The sequence below is a fragment of the Castor canadensis genome, chromosome 7 (genome assembly GCF_047511655.1).
Source record: "Castor canadensis chromosome 7, mCasCan1.hap1v2, whole genome shotgun sequence".
In the NCBI taxonomy this organism is placed as follows: Eukaryota; Metazoa; Chordata; class Mammalia; order Rodentia; family Castoridae; genus Castor; species Castor canadensis.
In genome coordinates, this window is record NC_133392.1 from 140,833,682 (window position 1) to 140,847,295 (window position 13,614).

General features: G+C 48.8%; 1 long non-coding RNA gene across 1 annotated transcript; it reads left to right on the forward strand.

The window, feature by feature from the left end:
* The first annotated feature begins 2,430 nt into the window (after positions 1-2,430).
* Positions 2,431-13,290, forward strand: LOC141424692 (uncharacterized). Its single transcript, XR_012449542.1, has 3 exons — positions 2,431-2,577; positions 5,314-5,538; positions 12,147-13,290. It is a non-coding gene; the product is annotated as an uncharacterized lncRNA (long non-coding RNA).
* The last annotated feature ends 324 nt before the right edge of the window (positions 13,291-13,614 follow it).

Here is a 13,614-nt window from a genome sequence, read left to right on the forward strand (position 1 = left end):
CAACTCATTACAGAAAATGTTTCCATACACTCCCTGCTACCACCACCCAAGAAGCAGGTGGAGGGACACAGACAGGGAACCTTGATTTGGACCAGTGAAGAGACTGGATAGGGGGTGGGTTCAGGCAAGAGGCTTGATGACAGTGACTGTCGGGGCACTGGCCTCCTTCCTGATGCTACCCCTTCCTCCCCATATGGAGCCCATCCTCCCCTGCACGGTGTCTGTGCCCATTCATGGTAAGTGTGGAGACATAATCCATATTAGAACTGTGCCCTCCCCTCGAGCTGGGAGCTTTGGGTCAGGGGCCTTGTCCAACTCACGTCTGTTATCTCCCGCCTTGATGGACCTGCCACCCTCGTGCAATGTAGTGGATGGCTTTACAAGCACAAGCCACTGCCCTTTCCCAGACCTCTGTTTCACCCTCTGTGAAAATGGGACTTGTCCTGGAGGGCACATCTCTAAGTTCCCTCCCACTCTAAGATTCAGTGAATAACCTCAATAACCTCTCAGAGCCTCAGTTTATCCTCCTATCACATGGGGCTTGGTGCCTTGAGGAACCAGTGATATGGGTGAAGTGCTCAGTCCAGCCCTGTTCTCACGGGCAGGGTCACTGCCTTAGTGGGTGGGGCCTCTGTCCTGGTGGGCCAGGCTGCTGCTATGATGGGAGGGGGCTGCAAGCATCTGTTCGGAATCATTGGTCATCTTTTCTCTCCACCCAGCTCCACTTGGATGACATTTACTATCATTCTCTGGAAGCTGCTCTGAGCCATCACTGCTCTAAGCTTCTCAGCAGCATTTTCCCTTTTGTCCTCACAACCCACAGAGGGACTGAGACAAAGGTTTGAAATGCGAAACCCTGATGTCCCCTGCCACTTGAAACACATCAGGGGCTCCAGCTGTGCCAAAGCAGAAGGCCGCACCTGAGCGGCTTTCGGGAAGGCCCAGCTTCTGCCTGGCACCTCCAGAACCTACTGCATCTATCCAGCTGTGGGAACCTACTGTGAGGCTCAGACAGGTGATGAGACTCTCTCAGTCCCACTTCAACTGAAGAGGGCAGAACTGGATTCAAACCCAGGCCTGTCCAGGATCAGTCTCTGGGGTTCACCCAGTCCCACACCTGCCTCCAGGTGCCCATAGGGTGGCAGACAAAGGCCATCTGGTTTGGTGAGCACACAGCACTGGGAGGGCGGGTCAAATACAGCTTGGCCCGGGAGTGTATTGATCGGAGTGCCTGGGGCGCCTCCTGCGTGCCAGGGCTTCCTGTCAATTGACTTCCCTGTGCTGGGCCTTCCCTGCAGCCCCAGCTCACCCTGGTTTGTTCTGCTCCCAACAGGTGCTCCTCTATTGATTTAGAGACAATCTGATGAGAGGTGCCAGGAGGCTCTGATCTGTCCTGGCTGCGTTCGGTGGGAACTTGAGAGCCTTTGAAGGAGATTAGTAATTCATAATCACTGGGATTTGGGTCACAAGCCCTCGCTCTGAGGGGCTGCTCCCCAGGCTCCTCATTAAATTGCCAATTACATTATTTGATGGCGCAGCTGCTGTGTCAGCCATGCCCTTTTCTGGGTCTACAGAGACACTTATCTGTGGGCATGCAGGCTGCTGAGCAGCAGTGTGGGAGAGCTGAGTTCTCTGGGCAGCCTAGTGGCACAGATGGCAGCACAGAGCCTGGCCCACTCAGCAGGAGCCTTGGCCAACCCACTGGAAATGGGGACGCTGAGTGCCCACAAGCCCAGTGCTTGCCTTGCTTTCTCCTCCAGACCCCTAGGTGGCAAAGGCTCTGGTACTCACTGAACTCTGTCACTCGACAAGTAGCATGAGCCAGGATTCTGGGCAGCTCCCTCTTCTCCTCTGTTCATCACTGGCCTGGTGAAGTGTCCTTAGTGTCTGAGCTGGGGGCGATGGGGATGAGAAACACCCTCAAGGGCTCACAGTCTGATGGGGAAAGATAGGTGCCTAGGAGGACAAATATGACAAGCAGACTGGGAAGCACCATGGTGGGGTGAGAGTGGGTGGTATTTTTACCAGCACTGACATGAGGTAGTAAAGGGTTAGAGGCACATGGACTTGAGACCTGGCTCTGCCACCCAGTGATCATGGGACTCTGCAGCAGTTCCATTCTTTAAAGAACCTCTGATTTCTTATCTGTACAGTGGGGTTCTGTTGGGATGTTGGAGGAATGGATTAGCTGATGCTATCAAGTACTTGGCATGGTTTCTGGCACACAGGAGGTGCTGACTAAGTGGCAGCCCCTAGTTATCTATCCAGTAAGCAGGTGTTTAGTGAGCACCTGCTGTGTCCAGGCCCTGCTCTTGGAATTGGGAGTTTGGTATCTTTGTCCTTAAATAATCACAGGACTGGATGCAAATCACAGAGGCCAGCTCTGAGAGGAGGCTGCCCTTGGCCTTGCCCTTGCCCTGGGGCAGAAGATCAGCTGAGAGTTGTGCATAATTAGACATTTACTGAATGGACAGATAGAAGAAGAAATGTCCAGCCCTGCAGAGCCCCTGTGGTAGTGGAGCCCAGACACCTCATCAACCTGAGAAGAGTCCTCACTGCAGGGCAGAGGGAACAAGGGTAAGTGGGAGGGGAAGTGGGGGCAGGTGCTGCAGGAGTCCAGCTGCACTGGAGTTTCTGTCTTCTGCAAAGTGCAGAGGAAGATGGGTAGGGAGGTTCACACCGTCCCTCAGCTGCTAGGGGGATTGGTGCAGAGGGCAAGACTAGATAAAGGCCTGGCAGTGGCCAGGCCAGAGATGACCGGGGATGGGGAGGAGAGGATGGATTCAGAGACATTAGCATACCCGGGCAGAATTGGATGCTGGGTAGGGTGAGGGAGAAGAGGAAGGGCCAAAGGAGAAATGTTCCAGAAAGAAAGACTAGCTTTGAAGTGGAAAAAAGGCTCCTGACTGAGCTAAATAAATGGATGATGGCCCAGGGGCAGGTGAGCAAGTGCTGCAGTTGGGAACTGGAGGTGTTTGGGATGGAAGCAGCTTCAGTGTCTGAGAGGGGGATACAGTCCAGGAGGCTGCAGGATGAGAGAGTAGAGGCCTCAAAGGCTGGGGCAGGGTTTGCAGTTTAACCTGTGGTCACAGGATCCCCAGCCTGCCCTGTTTCATTAGCGGGATAGGCTCAGAGCTCCAGTCCAGGGAGGACACCCAGGGTAGGGGAGCAAGGAGGGAGACTCTGGCAGTACAGGGTCAGTTAAGAGCCCCCAATAGTGCAGTGACAGGTGAGAATGGGGCAGCTGTGGTCTGGACAGTGAGAAGTAAGTGGACACAAGTGGCCTTAGGGGGACCAAAAGGTCTTGGGCCAGCGGAGGGCATGGTCTGGATCACAGTCAGAGGGCTTGGGCCCTGTGGAAAAGCTGGGTGCTCTGGAGGACTTGGTGGACACACGAGCCACAGACACAGCCCTGAAGAGTCATTCTGCAGGGAATGGAGTCACACACTGGGGAGCAGCTCATAGACCCCAGGGATTACACTAATGGTGACAATGATGTGAATGGAAGTGACAGAGCACCTGCAGTTTGTGACAGGCCAGGCGCTGTCCTGAGAACTGGATATGGGCACATATCCTTACAGCCTGTGAGGAGGCTGTTATTCTCACCCCTGTATTACAGATGAGCAAAGAGACATAGAGAGGTTTAGTAACTTGCCAAGGTCGCTCACAGAGTTAGTGCAAAGCAGGGTAAAACCATCAGCAGATTAAATGATGGAACACACCACTTCCAGCTGTGGAAACCAGGGGAGGCTTCCAAGAGGAGGCTGTGTTTTAAAATGCCCTGGAATGGTAGAGGCTGTGTGAACAGTTAGAGAAGTAGCAGAGTAGTCAGAGTTATTAGTACAAGTGACAGAAGTAGGTTCTAGCTGACTTCAGCCTGAATAAGTAAACAAAAAAAGACTATAATGAAAATGCCAGAGAGGTTGGGCGATATAGCTCAGTGGCAGAGCACGAGCTCAGCATGCATGAGGCCTGGGTTCCCTCCCCATCCCAGCACCCAAAATAAAGTCAAAACCAAACAAAAACAAAAATAGTGTCCAATAATAAGAGGTGTCAGTAAAAATTTGGAGGAACTGGAAACTTTGTGCATCGTTGATGAGAAAATAAGCATACAGTTACTTTGGAAAACAGTTTGACAGTTTCTTGTAAAGTTGAATGTAAGTGTACTATATAACTCAGTCCACACAAGGACCTGTGTGTGAGGCTCACAGCAGCGATGTGCAGAATAGCTCCAAATTGAAGCAATCTAAATGACCATCACATGGTGAATAGATAAATAATGAGGCATAATCACTCAATGGAATATGTCCAGCCATAAAAATGAACAGCATGGAGGCATCCTACAGTCTGGATGGATGTCAAACTTGTTATACTCAGACACAGAAGCCTGCAGAAGGCATGGTTCTACTCATGAGCAGTGACAAAGAAAGGCAAGGCCATAGCCCCAGAAAGATGAGTGTTGCCTAGGCTGAGTGGCAGGGACCACGAACTTGGCTGTGCTTTCTTGTGACAGTGGGGGTGCCCAAAACTGGATTGTCAACAAGATTGCATTGTCCATTTACTAACATTCTTTTAATTTTACACTTAAAATAAATGGATTTGTGGTATCCATTTTTCTATCTCAATAAAGTATATAAAATGATGAGAGTTATTTGCAGTCACTAGGAGGACTGGGGAGCCAGGCTCTGGGCTATGGCTCCAGGACCAAGACCCCACTGTGACAGCATCTGGGCTCCTCCACCAGGCCCTGGGCCCTCAGCCTACACCACATTTTCCTCTACCACCTGGCTCTGCAGCTGCAGCTGGACTCTGGCCATGTCCTATCCCATGGACACCAGATGGGCCTATTCCAGCCTCTGCCACTCCAGCACCAGAACAGACTCAGCTCCTCTTTGAGTGCCTGGTCCAAAATCTAAAGGCGGGGATGGAAGAATCTGATTGGAGAAGCCTTGTCATATGACCTCATCCAGGCTGTAGAGGAGGCCAGGAAGAGCATCCCTGGCATTTTCAGTTTCTGTCTCCTAAGGGGTAAATTCTTCAAATACAGTATAGGAAATTTCTGATGCAGGTGACCATCAAGACCACACATGTATGTTTTTGTGCATACTTATATGTGCCTATGCACAAATAATATGTGTAGCCATATAGCACTTATAATGGACTTATATAGGATGTATAATGGCTCACCTTGCCATCCTCTGAATTGTGGGTGGGAGTTGAGTGACAGTAGCTAAGGACCCTGACAGCAGGCATTTTCTAGGCAATGTCAGGGACAGAGGTAGCAACCTCACCATCCCCTCCTTCCCTAACTAGGCCATTTGACACCTGACCTATTAGAACCAGAAGGCTCCTGCTTTGCTCGCCTGCAGCTCTTTGAGGTATAAAAATAGATACCCCCACCTCCCTGTCTCTCCTTGGGTGTGTGTGAAGAGAAGCAGGACAGAACAGTCACTCAGAAAATGCCCTCCAAGAGACAGCCATGTGGACGAATCCAGCCTGAGGGAGCCAGGAACATCTATTTCTGGGACATCACAAGACGTAAGTTCTTGCTCATTCATGACTTCATCTAACTCGTGTTTATTGAATGTCTACTCTGCTCCTCATTCTGCCCTCATTTTGTCTTGATAGTCATCACCTACAAAGGTGTTTTGACAAAGCAGCTACAAACGCAAGCACAACCATGTTGGGACCCTGCATTGCTGTGGAATCCTGGGCAACTTTGGCTCCTCAGAGTTCCATTGCCAGGTGGGGTAAAGAGGAAGTTGTGGGTCTCAGTAAGATTGCAGTACTCAGTAGATTCAGTGGCCCCCGGCAGGGGAGAGTGTGTGTCGGTGGTGGTGAGTAAGATCAGAAATAAATGGTGGAGTCCACTTAATAGCTCCCTGGAAAGTTGACTGGTTCTGTCAGAAGCAGATGAGATGGTCTCCAGGGAGACCAAGGATGCCAGGGACTTGAAGTCTGCTAGGCCTAAGAAAGTGGGATAAAAGCCAAGGAAGCATGATGGATGGATGGGTGGATAGATAGATGGATGGTTGGTTGGATGGGTGAATAGGTAGATGGATAAATGGGTGGGTGGATAGATGGGTGGGTAGATGAATGAACAAATGGATGGTTGGATTTATTCAAACAAATGTATAAATAAATGGTCAGAGGGATGGTTGAGAGGAAAACTGTACCAAGAATCCCACACTATACAAGGTATTCCTGGTTTTTTTTTTTGTGGCACCGGATTTTGAACTCAGGACCTTATACTTGCTAGGCAGGTGTTCTGCCACTGGATCCTCATACCCAGCTCTTTTTTGCCTTAGTTATTTTTCAGGTAGGGTCTTGTGTTTCTGCCCAGGGGCCAGCTTCAGACCATGATCCTTCTACCTAAGGCCTCCTGTGTAGCTGGGATCACAGGTGTATCTGCTACCACACCCAGGTTTTTATTGGTTGAAGGGGTCTCCTTAACTTTTTGCCTGTACTGGCTTTGAACTGATCCTCTTAGCCTCTGTCTCCCACGTAGCTGAGATTACAGGTATGAGTCACTGTGCCTGGCCACAAGCTGCTTTTTAAATATGAACTCTCTTAGTTCTTATCAGGGCCCTCAACTCACATAGCATTTTCCCCATTTTATAGACAAGGAAAGTGAGGCTCAAAGAAGTGGATGGAGTAGAGGCAGGATTTGAACCCAGATCTGTAGGCTCAGAACCTGTGTTCTTTTCATGGAACCAGAACACTATCTCCAACAATGAGGGAAGAAGGGCTGGTGCTAGCTGTAGAGGCTCTACGTGCTATGCCTTCTTTGTCCAAGCCCTATGACTCTGGGACACACCTGCTCCTGAAGGAGGAGCCCCTAATTTGTGTCCCCATACCTGCTCCTTCCATCCTCAGGATACAGCAGGTCCCAGATGTACAGCTGAGAATGCACAAAGCTGCAGAGATAGGCATTGTCCTGCTTGACAGATGGGTGCCATTAGGCACAGTTGCTCCTCTGAGGAACAAAGAGATTGCACAGGCCCAGGCAAAACAGCCAGAGGCGGTAGCTAATTAGAAGGGAGAAAGGGGTGCTATTTTTACTGGTAGCAAGCCTGGTGGCAGTGGATGTTTTTAGCAACAATCCTTCAGTGGAATGGGATAGTTCTGGCAGGCTAGAGAGGAGCTTGGTCCCCCTTCATGGTCGCCAGGGGATCCCATGGTGAACATGGAAAGGGGAAAGAGAGGAGAAAATGGGGCAAGGGAGAGAAGGCATGGGTGGAAGGAAGGGGAGGGAAAGACAGAGGAGGAGAAATAGAGAAGAGAGAAGAAGAGGGAGAAAAAGGAGGAGTAGATGAGGAGTAAGAGAGGCAGGAAGAAGAAAGGGGGAACATGCAGAAAAGTAAAAAAGAAGGAGGAGGAGGGGAAAGAACTGGAAACAATAGCAGGAAGGAGGTGAGAAAGATGAAAAGGGAGGAAAAGACAGTCAGGGGAAGGGCTGCCACTAGGGGGTTCCCAAAGGCTCCCCCATGAGCTCACCAGTGAGGGATGATCTCAGCCTCTCCATGTCTTCCTGCCTTGCTCACAGGCCGGTCATGTAATTGGGTGACACTGGAGCGCCATGCACACGGTGCCTGTTAAACGGTTCCCAGGACAACTATATCAATAGTTTCCTGTCACACTTAGGAAACAGCTCACCCTGACGCATGTGAGGTCAAGCGTACTGCAGCTTCCTCCTTCCCCTTAATCTAGAACAGTCTACAGGACAGGCCTGGAATCCGTATCTAAAGATACTGGTGGGCGGGGGGCTCTTGGCTGGGCCTTAGAATATTTGAATTCTAGAACCAAGTCTGCCATGAGCTAGCTGTGTGACTTTAACCTCTCTGGGCCAGTCCCCTCCTCTGCCAATAGAGGAGGTGGCTCTGGGCTCTATTTTACTATCTTTCTGTGTTTTATTAATAGGAATAACTGAAAGAGTTATTCAGTGTGTACAATGTGTCAGGTACAGCCCCAAACCATTTATTTATAGGATTTTCCCACCATTTAATTCTCACAACTTAATTATAATTGTCTGCATTTTTTCAGATGAGATTATACAAGCTTTCAGAGATGAAGTGTTGCCTCAAGTTCACGCAGATCATTAACAGAAAAGCAGGCTTTTCCTCCCTCTGCCAGACTGAGCTCTGGGACAGCAGGGAGCCTGTTGTTCTGGTTCACAGTGTGTCCTCACATCCCAGGACACTGGGGCACCATGGAGATGCCCCAGAAGCTGAGTTGATTGAACAAATGGCCTGTGGTCAGTCTGAGATCAAAGTGTCCTCAACTTCATCCCCATGAACCGCTCAGGGTCCAGGCAGAAGGCAGACACCCCTTCAGAAATCTGAATGAGGAAAGTGTAATGTAAAAAAAGAGGACAATACTGTATACTCTGGAATGCTGATGACAATCTCCAAATTACAGTGATTTGACTAACATTTTTTTGTCTGTACAATTGTGCAAAAGTGCAATTCAACAAAAACTTGTGCATTCAACAATTTTTTTGAAGTCTGAGTTTTGATCTTTTCTCAGGCTAGTGATATGCTCAATGGCCACTCTCTTGCAATATGGACAGCAGTGGCAGTGAGCTGTGGTTCCCATCAGTCACATGATTACAAGGACAAACAACTGATGGTCTACAGAGTGCTGCATTGCTGAGCTCTGATGCTTGTAGGTTAGGTGCACTAAATGCATTTTCAACTTATGATTGGTTTATGGAGGTGAAACCCCATCGTAAGTCAAGCAGTATCTATACAAGAAGGACAAATGCAGGAAGTAGCTACTACCTCTGGGATCTAGGGAGCACGGGCGAGGAAGGGGCTGAGGCTTTAGAGGAGCCCTAACGACGACCACCAGGGCTGAAGGACCGAGTATGCTAGAGAAGGTGGGCCACACAGGAACATACAACATGGTGGCAGATAATTTGCCAGGTGGTCCAGCCTGGTGGATGAGAAACTTGCTAGAGGGTGTGAGACCAGGAGTGCTGGTCATCCCATATCAGCTTGCAGCTCAGAGAAGGAGGGGACATGCCCCACAACCAGGGACAGCAGTCCCTGCCTTAGCTGTGACAGTGCGGTTCCCTCCTGTGTCGTCTGTTGAGAAGGGGCAGTGTTGCCATAAAGGAGAAATGTTTATGAGGCCCAGCTCCAATATCAAAAGACAGAGTAAATAGGAGGGCTTGGGGCCGAGAGGCAGGAAATCAATCCTTGGCACAGTTCACCCCTTTGGCTACTCAACTTATAAATGTGCCCTTCGACACACATTTGAACTTCCACACAGAAAAGAAACAACCTGTGTTTCCATCATCCAAGATGCAGCTGTCCTCAATATGAGTGAAGAAACTCACTCTTCTGCCAGCTCAAGGTGGCGAAGACTCGTGGCCGTCATTTCAATTGCTGGCTATATTCATTGTTTCTTAAATTCAGCCACAGTACCTCTGATTTTTAATTACCTAATGTCTAAATTGTGAGGTTAGCTTCCAACAACTTGAAGATAAAATAACATAGTGGAGAGGATATAGTTAATCTATATGTACAGCATGTATACAGAGGCCACGAGCCTCTCTTTTGCAGCGGGTCACAAGCACACGGTTGGCATTTGTGACTTTCTTCTACCCCTTGCATATGGTCTCTGATTCCACCCAGATCCCCATTGGGACAGGATACTTTACTGGAGAGTAAGACAAACGGTCGTTCCTTAGGAATCTGTGTCCCCCACGGTCCTGCCATTCATGGATGCTGTGTCTTCCATGACTCTTTACATGGGACAAGAAGAATTTAGAAGTGCCCAGAGAATGCCCCAGGGTCCAGACACAGCCCCCTTGGTCCCCACCTATGTAGTGATCAACCAATTTCCCTACGGCAATTGGTCTCAATTGGTGCAGTGACCCCGTTTTCTTCCTGTTGATTCAGTGACATAGGAAACTCCAGTTTCACCTTCCAGTGCTATAGAACCTGCCTAAAACATCTCCCCCTACCTTGGGGGCTATGAGCACCAGACAAACAAAGTTCAAAATTGTCAGACTGGGAAGCAAATATCCTGTGAGGGGTATTATGGACTAGTTGTGTTCCTCCCAAAATTCCTATGTTGAAGTCCTGCTACGGTTTGAATGTGGTTCGTCCTCCATGGGTTTGTGTATGGGACGCTCAGTGTTCTGATTGTGGTGTTGGGAGATGGTGTGGAACTCCAAAAAGGTGGGGCATAGTGGGAACTGCCCTTAGAAGGGATTAAGGAAGTTCTTATGGTATCCCTGAGCTCTAAAGAGAGTGAGTTGTTGGAAGAGTGAGGTTGGGCCCTGAATTGCTCTCTGGCTTCCTGTTTTGAGATATGATCACTTCCTCCCATACACATGATGCCATCTGCCCTCACTGGAGGCCCAACTGACAAGGCTGCCTGATCTTGGTCCTTAAATGTCTGAAATTATGAGTTAAATAAACCTCTTTTTTGGAAAGTTATTTCATTATAGTAACAGAAATCAGACTAATATAAGCCTTCACTCCCAATGTGATTATATTTGGAAGCAGGGCTTTTAAGGAGGTAAATAAGGTTAAATGAGGTCAAGTGAGTGGCCCAGGCCCAATAAGACTGATGTCTGTATAAGAAGAGAAGCTATAATGTGAACAGGAAAAGAAAGAAAATAAAAGCTGTGTGAGGATGCTATGGGGAGACTGCTGTCTGCAAGCCAAGGAGAGAGGCCTCAAGAGATAATACACCTGCCAACACTTCCAGAACAGTGAGACAATTGTGTCTGCTTGTGCCTCCTAGTCCATGGTACCAGGCTCAGGCATCCTGAGCAGACTGTCGCAGTGAGTTATTACGGAGCACAGTGAGAGGAGCTACTTCACCCCTTCTTTCCCGAACTCATGACTTTTGGTTGTAGGCATGACTTAGTCTACCTTGTGGTGCTATAGCATAAAAGATGAGTCGGGGTTAATTTATGAAGAACAGAGATTTGTTTCTCACAGTTCTGGAGGCTACTTTTATCAGTCCATGGCAGAAGATAGAAGGGCAAGACAGCATGGGAGAAAGAAAGAGAGGGGAGAGGAACTGAATTAATTCTTTTATATGGTACCCATTCCAATGATAACAGCATTAATCCATTCATGACAGCAGAGCCCTCATAGTTTAATAACTCTTTCAAGGTCCCCTCTCTCAACACTGCTGCACTATGGTTAAGATGCCAACACAAGGAATTTGCAGGACAAATTCAAACCACGGTAGTCGGTGAACAGCCTCATCCGACGGTCTTTGAGTCAAAGTATGGCCAATATTCTTTAATAAACAAACATTCTTGCATGATGCTAACTCTCCAGAGGGGTCTTCCTGAATGTTCTGTAAACTGTTGACCTTTCTATCCCACCAGCTGGATCTGGGTGGTGAGTTGTGTGGGAACACCCATTAATTCCTTGGACATTAGCCCACTGTTGCACTTTCCTTTCTAAGAAATGAGTTCCTTGATCAGAAGCAATGCTGTGAGAATGGTGACAGTGCCTAAGGCATACTGTGAGCTCAGGAATGATTGTACTTCTGGGAGCATTATGGGCAGAACTGACAAATTCATATCCAACATTCACATCTGTCCCAGAGAGGGTGACTCTCTGTCCTCTTCATTATGGAAGTGGTCCAATGTTACCAACCTGCCACCAGGTGTTTGGTTGTTTCCTTTGGGAAATAGTGTCCTGTTGGAGGCTCACTGTTGGTTTTGGCTGTTGGCAGACTCACTTGGTGGCAGAGCCAGTCGGGTCATCCTTGGCTAAAAGGAAATCTTTCATATTAAGCACATGCCCAGTCTTCTTCCCTGCCACCATGTCCACTGTACTCATGAGACTGTTGAAAAGCACTGGGGTGACTAAGAAATGAAGAAGTGGACTCTACATTGTCAAGCATGTCCTTCTGTCCAGATCACTATTTAGAGCCTTGTCTGCGGTGGATGCCTGTTAGTGACATGGGACAATATCTTTCTGAGAAGTTCATTCATATATCTTATCCCTAGACTTCATGTCACAAATCTGTCCTTCTCCTTCTAAGTCACTCATCAACCAGCCAAAACTTAGTAACTGTCATGAATTCATGTAGATCCATATTTCAGGCCTAGACATCGAGGCTACATCAGAGTTCTAAGCAGGATTTTTTTCTTCACTGTTTTTCTGCAGGATCACACCTGAGGAGAGCTGAATGCTACCCACCATCCACCATTTGATGGTCTCATGAAGATTCATCCGTCCACCAGGCTTGAGTTTGTTCTTCCTCAGTAAACGGGTGGTCAGAATCTCTCCATAAGGCCATAAACTGGGGGGAAGGAAGCAGAAAGAGTCTGAGCTACCTGCTCATGAACTTACTTGTACCTTCTGGACTGAACCCAGTCCATTCCATGCGTGTCTCTTTGACGTTAGCCTGCGGCTGCACACTAATGTTGTGGCTGGGAGGGCCAGGCCACAGCCAGCTCATGATGGAACGCAGGGTCACATGGTCACCTAGTGTCCTGTGTGTAGACATTTGTTGCTGTTAAGGCTCACAGCAAGCAAGAAGCTATTTCTCAAAACGTACATAGTTACCCATTCAAAAAAAAAACCCTAGATATGTTCTAGAATCTTGGAGACTCTGTGGTTCCAATCCACACAGCGTCTCTATTTGCCACCGACAACTCACCTGGGTGCTTGGAAAATCCCTGAAGGATCAGCCTGGAGCAGGACCATGTGCCAAGGGACAATGCCTGTTCAGTGCCAGGGCAGACAGGAAGCAGGCAGGAGACACGAGTCCTCAGATGCCAGCAGAAGCCCGGCTCAGCCTGCTGGGGAGTTTGTGCACATGTGTCTAATTTGTGAGAGACAGGCTCAGCTCTGCCTCAGATAGAACAGGAGTCACATCATGGTTCCAGTATGAATAATCTCCCCATCATCTGCTGAGCCCCTTTCTGTGCCATGACAGTGTTTGGGGGCTCAACACACATTGCGTTTAACCCCAATGCTACCCTGCAGGCAGACTCCATGGTGCCTACATACAGATGGGGAAACTGAAACTCAGAGCCACCGGCCAACTTGCCCTGTGCCACCTTCATTTGGGTGGTGGAACTGCAGTCAGGTCAGGCTCTGCCTGTCAGACCAGACCTGGATCAGAGGGGCTTTGACAGCAGACTTTCACTGAGCCACCTAATCACTCTGAACCCTGGTTTCCTGTGTTTAAAATGGGTTTCATTCTGCAGCAGATAGTTGTAAGCAGGGACAGAGTTGGGCTCTTGGAATAATAATACCTGTTGAGTGTTTGGAGTGTGGATTCAATAAAGCAAACTTATAATTTGCTCAGGCCTGCATCAGACACGCGGTGGAATCTCAACCAGACTGTAATTTCCTCCTCTTTTCTGTGCTGTAACAGGCTTTCTGCTGTGTCAGGGCCTGTCATCTTCACGTGGGAAGCGGCTGGGTTTTCCCTTACAGTAAAGAAGAAAATCTACACAACATAGACTTTTGTGTCCTGCTCTACCAGCTAAGTTGGCATCACGAAGGTGTCTGGAGGTCACTTTCCTGGGGGTCCCTGCTCTCCTGGGCATGATTTCCTCTGGGCATAGCAGCTTCAAGGGAGCCTACTCTGTCATGGGCACACACGGAGAACGGGCCTGTTAGC